The following is an 8,919-nucleotide window of genomic DNA, read 5'->3' on the forward strand; positions in this document are numbered from 1 at the left end:
TGCTGGTAATATTTAGCTATCATCATCAGCTGTATTGTGCTATAACAGGAACTAGCCAGGCGGAGTTCTGATCTGTGTGCCTGGGAGATAAGACTAGCATGACAGCATTAAGATAAAACTCCACATCACATTGCATGGGGCACAGAGCCTCTTACTCAGCATCTTTCACTATGTAACTGTTGTATTACATTCTGCAAACATGTTTATGATCCCTGGTGAGGTTTACCATTAGTTTATCATATATCCATCACACTTCTATTCATTATCATCTAATTTCTACAAAAGGAGGTGAAAATGCACATTTTCACCAACTTTTGTAGAAATTAAGTTTTGGGGCAATTCATCAAAAAGGTAATGCTGAAAATATCACAGATGCAGTATCTCCTGCTTACCTTTCTCTCCTGGAATGGCCCGCTGTCCCCATACATTAGTATGGGGACAAAGATTCATCAAACTCCGAAAATACAATATTTTCGGACAGGGCCGGATTAAGGTCTGTGTGGTCCCTGGGCAACAAACTTGTGGGGGGGCCCTATATACCACTGTTTCTTGTCACCCTAGGAATTTTTTTTTTCCTTTTATTCACCTTATTGTCCCCAGTAGTAAGGCCCCTCTTGCAATGCCCACTGTAGTAGTGCCGCTTATGCAGTGCCCCCAGTAATGGTCCCCCCTATGCAGTGCCCACAGTAGTAGTAGTCCCCCCTGTAGTAATGCCCCTTATGCAGTGCCCCCAGTAGTGGTGCCCCCTATGCAGTGCCACTTATATAATGCCCCCAGTAGTGGTCCACCTATACAGTGCCCCCAGTAAAGCCCCTTATATAGTGCCCCCAGACACAGTAGTGGTCCACCCCTATGCAGAGCCCCTTATATAGTGCCCCCAGTAGTAGTCCCCCCCTATACAGTGCCCCCAGTAGTTGTCCCTCCTATGCAGTGCCCCCAGTAGTAGTCCCCGCTATGCATTGACCCTAGTAACGCCCCCCCCCCAGTGCCCCCATGAAGTGGTCCACCTATACAGTGACCCCTGTAGCAGTCCCCCCTATGCACACACACAAAATAAAAACCCTGCAACTTACCTGAATCCCCGCTCCTGACACGACCGCCGCTGTCCGCTCCGAGTCACGGCTCTTCTCCTGCACTGTGTGAGAGACGTTACCATCATGACGTCTCTCCCATCATCACCCGCTGCGGGAGGAGCCGTAAGGCGGAGCTCATGAATGAGCTCCAGCCGGCTCCCTCCGTTGATGCAGCAGCCAATGAGAGTCTGTCTGACTCTCATCGGCTGTTATAACAAACACACAGCTACCGACAGCGGCTGTGTTTTGTAACTGCGTAGTGTGGCTGCACTCACTGCGGTCTACACTACACTAGCAGCAGGTGCAGACAGCGGACCCCGGTGCAAGCCACCGGCTGCACCGCTACTAGTGGGGGCCTCTCTGTGCGTGGGGGCTCAGGGACGACCGCCCCTGTCGCCCCCCCCCCTTACAAACCCTAAATCCCTGTCCATCTCCTTCCACCAGATGAACTCTAGGTCACGCAGGCACACTATTTTCACTGCTCTGAATTTGGGGAGACAGTTGATTTTATGGGGTTTGGATTGAAAGATCTACAGTAAAAAGATAGACATTATCTAGATAGACACCAGATGTTAGACAGTCAATAGGTCGACAGGGACAAAAGGTCGACACACAGAAGGTCGACGTGAAAAATGGTCGACATATGATTTTGATTTTTATTTTTTTCTAACCCTAGTCTTCACCCTAACCCTCTCCCTCCCTTTGTTGCCTAACCCTCCCTCATGGTGCCTAACCCTAACCGTAGGGGTAGGTGCCTGACCCTAACCATCCCTTCTAGTGTCTAACCCTAACGGTTAGGGTAAGTGCTTAACCTTAACCATTGGGGTAAGTGCCTAACCCTAAACCTAACCCTAAAAAAATATGTAAAAAATCATATCGGCCATTTTTGTAATCTTTCATGTCAGTATATGCATTGACATTGATGCATCCCGTCCCTTATGGTAAGGCCAATGAATCAGTGGAAAGATTTATGACAAATAAATATTGGTCTCTATGGGGCCTATTCATCATCACTTAATTTCTACAAAAGCAGGTGAAAATGGACATTTTCACCTGCAATTGTAAAAATTAAGTTACCGGGCCATTCATCAAGAAGATAAAGCAGTAGATATCTGCAATATCTCCTACTTACCTTCCTTTTGCGGAATGGCCCGCTGTCCCCATACACTAGTATGGGGATAGAATTCATCAAGCTCTAAAAATATAATATTTTCGGAGCTTGACTGCGGGAGCATTCTTGATTCCTCCGCCCCTGTCCGGCTCCTTCCGCCAGACATCGGGGCTCTTGTGCGCATACGTGACCTGTAGGTCACGCATGCACAGTCCCGTCAACATCCGCTGTCATCACGCTGGAGCAATTATGAATTGCTCCGTTCGGACCCCGATAATAAACATCATGAATAGGGCCCCTAAGTATTTTAGGTTAACCAAGATAAATGTTGAGAAAACTATTAAAATACTGTTATATGCAGTGTGACAAGTATAGTACAGGTTGAGTCTCCCATATCCAAAATGCTTGGGACCAGGGGTATTTTGGATATCGGAATATTCTGTATTTTGGAATATCTGCATACCAGAATGAGATCTTGGGAATGGGACCCAAATCTAAACACAGAATGCATTTATGTGTTATATACACCTTATACACATGGCCTGAAGGTCATTTTATACAATATTTTTAATAATTTTGTGCATAAAAAAAAGTTTGTGTACATACATGAAATTCATTTATGTTTCATATACACCGTTTACACAGAACCTGAAGGTTATTTTATACTGTATTTTAATAATTTTGTGCTTTAAACAAAGTTTGTGTACATTGAACCAACAGAAAGCAAAGGTTTCACTTTCTCAGTCATGCTAAAAACAATCTGCATTTCGGAATATTCCGTATTTCGGAATATTTAGATATGGGAGACTCAACCTGTAATTGACATATATATTGCAATGACAATAAGGCAAAAAAAAATCAAAATATAAAAATCAGTTGTAACAAAAGCATGGGGAAGACTATTTAACAATGGTGATAGCAGCAGAAAACTAATTTAAAAATTAAAATTTTTCCAATAGCCAGTAGTTTTTATAAGTTTATTCAATCCTTACCACTCCTACCAGTATCGCTTTGGCAGCTTATTACTGGATAAAGGAACCTATTGATATATATATAAATATATATATATATATATATGTCCCATGGTAAATAGGACACCACTGGCATAACAACATTGATATTACACCACTGATATGACACCACCAAAATCACACAATAACAGCTCTAATATCACTCAATCACACCACTGACATCACACCATGACAGGACTGATGTCACACTACTGACATCAAACCATCACACCAGGCCCATGTGTGACAGCCCCTCACTGTAATCTCCACCAATGTATTGCACGATTCCCTGTAATTCCCTTTCAGGTTGAAATACAGAAAGCAATTGATTCTTCATTTAGGTAGGCGACTGCCTTACGTGGCTTAGTGCTTTCCATTTCAGAAGAAGTTTTTGTTTTTATATTATTTAAGTGAGATATCTTCCCAAGATCTAATCATTGCTGTCCTCCCATACATTCCACAAGCTAGCAGTGTCATCCCCCATGCAGAGTTATATGTTAATTTATGTCCCTGTGCCCCAGTAATTATCTCCAGGTCACTGATTCTGTATCTGTGATAAACTGTGATGTCTAATTTGCACAGTACCAGAGCAACAAATAATATTTCCTATACATCCAACCAAGAGAATTCCAGTGAGTGGTCACAAGAAAATGTTATATGTATATATAACTGTATTGTGATAGGATCACTGGTAAAGTGGTCTGTGGCAGGTACATTTGTCCCAGATTCCTGTCTTATGTGTTTTAAACCCCCAGGAGAAAGTCTGCAGTGTAGCAGGCTTGAGTCTCGGATTTTTGAAAAGCCGGTTTGGGACCTGGGGGTTGTGGGTGAGAGGAGAGGGAGGGCTCCACCCACGGCCGCTCCAGGTTTTGGGCCTTGCAGCCTGGTAACAGGGTTGTTAGGGTTTCCACCTGAGAGTGGCCAATATAAGCCTAATGTGTTTAGGGCTGAGTGTCTCACCTGGGAGAGCAGGCAGGGAGTTTGCTCAGAGACACTTGAAAACCTATTTGTAAGTGCTGTGCTGTGCTGTGCCTTTGTTGCTGGCGAGGGCATTAGGCCCTGCCAGGTTCTTGTAGTGAGAGAAGTCACTTGTGAAGTTAGTGCCCCGACAGGGCTAGGATTTATGTTTTGTTTTCTTTATGTTATTTCTGACATTGTACAATAAAGACTGGCGCCGACCAGCTTGTACTCGAATCCAGTCTGGCGTACTGTTTCCCAGCTGCTGTGTGTGTAAGGAAGGAGACCTCTACCCAGGAGAGGGACCCCTAATCTGACTGTGTCACAATATGTTGAACATTTTTCCTAATGGGGTCTCCCTAAACCCACCCTTCTATACCACCATCCTAATTCACTCCTGAGGTTAAACAGAGTCATGGTGAGGGGTGACAGGACAGAAGCAGAGACAGCAACCTCTGGGTATGGTGGAAATGAGGGAGATGGGTTACAAGCTGCGACAATATACACGTCTGTTTTCTAGTTTTGGCTATGGCTTCACACAGCCAGTGAAATGTAGAAAAAGTTCCTATTTTAGACAGATGTAAGTATGATTTACCGCCGCCCCCCCCTAACCTTAACCCTCCCTTAGGGGTGCCTAACCCTAACCTCCCCCCAAAGTGCCTAACCCTAACCCCCCCTCTAAGTGCCTAAACCTAACCCCCCCCTTCCCCGCAGCCTAACCCTAAGTCTCCCGGGGGGGTGCTTAACCCTAACACCCCCTTCCCCTAGCCTAACCCTAACCTCCCGGGGGCATGCCTAACCTTAAGTCCCCCCATGGAGCCCCTAACCTAACCACCCCCCACGGCTGTCTGCGCCCGGCTTATCTTCGATCGGTAAGCCGGGTGCCGGGCTCCCGGTGTAGGTCTAATGACAGGAATCGGGATGTCAACGTCTGTCAGACACTTGCCGGGATTAGACAGTCGGGATACCAACGGTCGGCATTTAGACCGTCGGCATCCCGACTGCATAGTACCATACAATACAGATTCCTGTCTACATTTATAGCTTATTCTGATAACTGGAAGAAAAAGCAGTGCCCAATATGATGACTACTATACATAGATGAAATCATTCTGGTGTTGGCCATTATGCAAGGCAGTGCCCACATGAGACACCATATTATGATTGATCCTAATGTCTTGTTACATAACAGAACCAGCCCTAGAGTCACAAAGGCACTGACAAAGGCGGATTTGCACCTTGAACATAAGCAGGGTCGGATACAGGCATACATTAAATAGCGCATTTTCATGCATACTGTATGTTTAGTCAGATGTACCTCAAGATAAATATGGGCCAGAGATACATGAGGAGCAATACGTCTGCATACTTTAGTTTAGCCCTATGTCAGCATAGAGGGTTGGATGTACTAAGCATCGCATCCGCGATATGGTACATCCCGCCTATCATCGGGTACATTGCATTGATTACTGCAGTATGTACCGATAAGAGCTGTCCTTTGCGATGCCCCCGGATAGAGGGACTTCCGGGATTAACACCCAGATGTCCCTCTGGCGTCCTTCTGCGCATGTGCAGAAGGCCGCTTGAGGAGATGTGAGGGATCTGAAGATGGCGTTAACCACCGGACAAAGCATTGGAATGCGATACGACAAACAGAGTGATTGCATGAGAACGGCGTGGGTTAAACTTCGAGTCTGGGGGCTGGCTTAGGTAACACCATGTGACTTAGTTTGCCCTATTAGGATAGGTGTGTGTGTTTTAACTTGGTATGTGAGGCAGTGTGGGCTGAGACTATAGCTGGCCACACACTAGACCAACTTACAACCAACCATCCAACTAATTGATTGGTTGGAATGAAAACCTGGTAAGGGATGAAAGCAAATGACAATCAGCAATTTGCTCCCAAACGCCAGAAAAAGGACTTAAAACTGTTGTTTGAACAAATTGTTTTGATCAAACATTTAACAAACTTGTCTGATGACCATTTTCATCTGTTTTCTGGCTTTTAGGAGCAAATTGCTGATCATCAGTTACTCCCATACATTACCAGATTTTCATTCCAACCAATCAACTAGTTGGCTGGTTGGATGAAAGTTGGTCTAGTGTGTGGCCAGCTTAAGCCTCTTTTGTTCCTGTCTTCCCACCCTCCCTCCCTATGTGGATTCAGTGGGATTATCTGTGGTTAGCTGTTTTCTGTGGCGGGAAAGAACGTCAGGTTGCCACTTGGGGTGCAAGTCTCTTTCAGTTTGTGGTATTATAGTGTTTGGGTGCGCTCACCCTCTTTGACTTGTAAGTTCGCTGGATCACCCTGTCGGGGATAGCGTCATCACCCTTCCGGGTGGGTAGTCATGTTAGAGGGTTGAGTGGTGTCCGCTTGGTATGCATGTCTGTGTGCTGTATGGCTGGAGTAAGCTGTATGTTGCCGTCCTTTCTTTGCCACCATATCTTCAATCAGTTTAGGTCAATTTAATACTAATTAGATAATTTTAACAAATTGCTAACTAATTATTCTGCCAAATCTCATGTCTCCGAGTCTTTATTTCATATAATTTATTAAGAAGGTATTTTATCGCATGGTGTAACACAAGGCACCCCTCTGACGATTGAAAGTTTAATATGGAAATGCGGTAAAACCCCCGAAAATTGCATTTTTGGGAGTTTGTACCGCATTTTACACTTTAGTACATCCCCCCAGAGTAATGCTGGGTACACTTGGCGATATATAGCTCATTCTATCGACGATACATCACGAGAGCACTGGCAGGTGAAAATGACATATAAGGTCAGCACTACAGCACAGCTGATGCCAATATATCAAGTTTATATCATTGCATCTGTATTTGTGTACTGGTCAGGGCCGGTTCTCCCGTTACGCATGGTACGCAGCTGCGTAAGGCGCCACATAGTGAAGGGCACCTCAGCTGCGTACCATGCGGGCCACGGTGCAGACTGTGTCTCTGTGACACAGCTGCACCGCGTGTGTAGCGCTGACCGGATGGAGTTCGGTCAGCGCTACACAGCACAAACACACAGCCGCCGGCACCGGCTGTCTGTCAGACAGACTCTCATCGGCTGCTGCTCCCACTGCCAGAGCCGGACATCTTTCGGCTCCCACAGTGGGTAATGGGAGTGACGTCATGACGTGACATCACTCCCATAATGCAAAGTGGGGGACGGAGGAGCTGGTATCGGCGGCGGGACCAGGAGCAGGAGCGGGTTTCAGGTAAGGGTTTTTTTTTTAATTTTCATTACGTCTCTACTGCGGGGGCGGGGGAAGGTGGAATACTACTGGGGGCACTACAAGGGGGGATTACTAGGGGGGGAATACTACTGGGGACACTACAGGGGGTAATACTACTGGGGGGCACTACAAGGGGGGATTACTAGGGGGGGAATACTACTGGGGACACTACAGGGGGGAATACTACTGGGGGCACTACAAGGTGGGGATTACTACTGGGGACACTACAGGGGGTAATACTACTGGGGATACTACAAGGGGTAATACTACTGGGGGCACTACAGGGGGGAATACTACTGGGGGCACTACAAGGGGGGGATTACTACTGGGGGCACTACAAGGAGGGGACTACTAATGGGGGCACTACAAGGGGGGGCTACTACTGGGAGCACTACAAGGGGAGATTACTACTGGGGGCACTACAGGGGGGAATACTACTGGGAGCACTACAAGGGGGGAGGAATACTACTGGGGCACTACAAGGGGGGGATTACTACTAGGGGCACTACAAGGGGGGCCACTACTGGGGGCACTATATAAAGGGCACTGCATAGTGGGTACCACTACCGGGGGCACTGCATAGGGGGGGGGAGTATTACTGGGGCACTATATAAGGGGAATACTACTGGGGGCACAAGGGGCACTGCACAGGGGGGACCACTACCGGGGGCACTGTAAAAGGGGTACTGCATAGGGGGTACCACTACTGGGGGCATTGCATAGGGGGACTACTACTGGGGGCACTATATAAGGAGAATACTACTGGGGGCAGAAGGGGCACTGCACAGGGGGGACCACTACCGGTGGCACTGTAAAAGGGGCACTGCATAGGGGGGCTCCAAAAAATATACTTGCTTACCAAAAAATTTGGGCTAGGGCCGGCCCTGGTACTGATCACACGCTGCCTGCCCGTACACTGGCTGTAGGGACTGCCGAAATTGACATCCCAACTGGGTGGGCAAATTTAAATGCCCGCCCAGTTGTGAAGTCAGAACAGACATATTGAGCAGCCAATTGGGAAGTATGTATAGCTTATCTATCAGCAGCTCTGACAATGAATCAATCTGCTGACCAATCATTTGTCTAAATGTGTAGCCAGCTTTAGCATAAACATATGGCTTGAAAGTGTTACAAGCAATTGAAGTCACATTTTCTGCACAATATAATGTAATGAAGCTTCAAAAACGGAAGAAAGAATAGTGTCTGTACAGTTATTAATGAATGTGAATGTCACATTACTATAAAAAATTTAATTATAGATTAATCTTTTGTCTTCACCTTTATCTTGCTGCAGTTCAAATGGAAATAAGTGGTCAATCAACCAGGCAGAAGTGGGTAGCCATCCTCATTGTAATTCTTGTCCTTATTGCACTTTGCTGCACCAGTCCCCCAGTGCCTGCTGATAGCTGTATTTGCATCTGTGTCAAAGTTTATCTTTATCACTTTTACATTAAAATGCTTTTACTGTATTCGACCAACGCTTGTGCACCCCTTTCCTCTCTCTCCTGTTCCGCTTTTCCAGTTGCA

Source organism: Taudactylus pleione, unplaced genomic scaffold (genome assembly GCF_031769625.1).
Source record: "Taudactylus pleione unplaced genomic scaffold, aTauple2 ptg000069l, whole genome shotgun sequence".
NCBI classification, from domain to species: domain Eukaryota; kingdom Metazoa; phylum Chordata; class Amphibia; order Anura; family Myobatrachidae; genus Taudactylus; species Taudactylus pleione.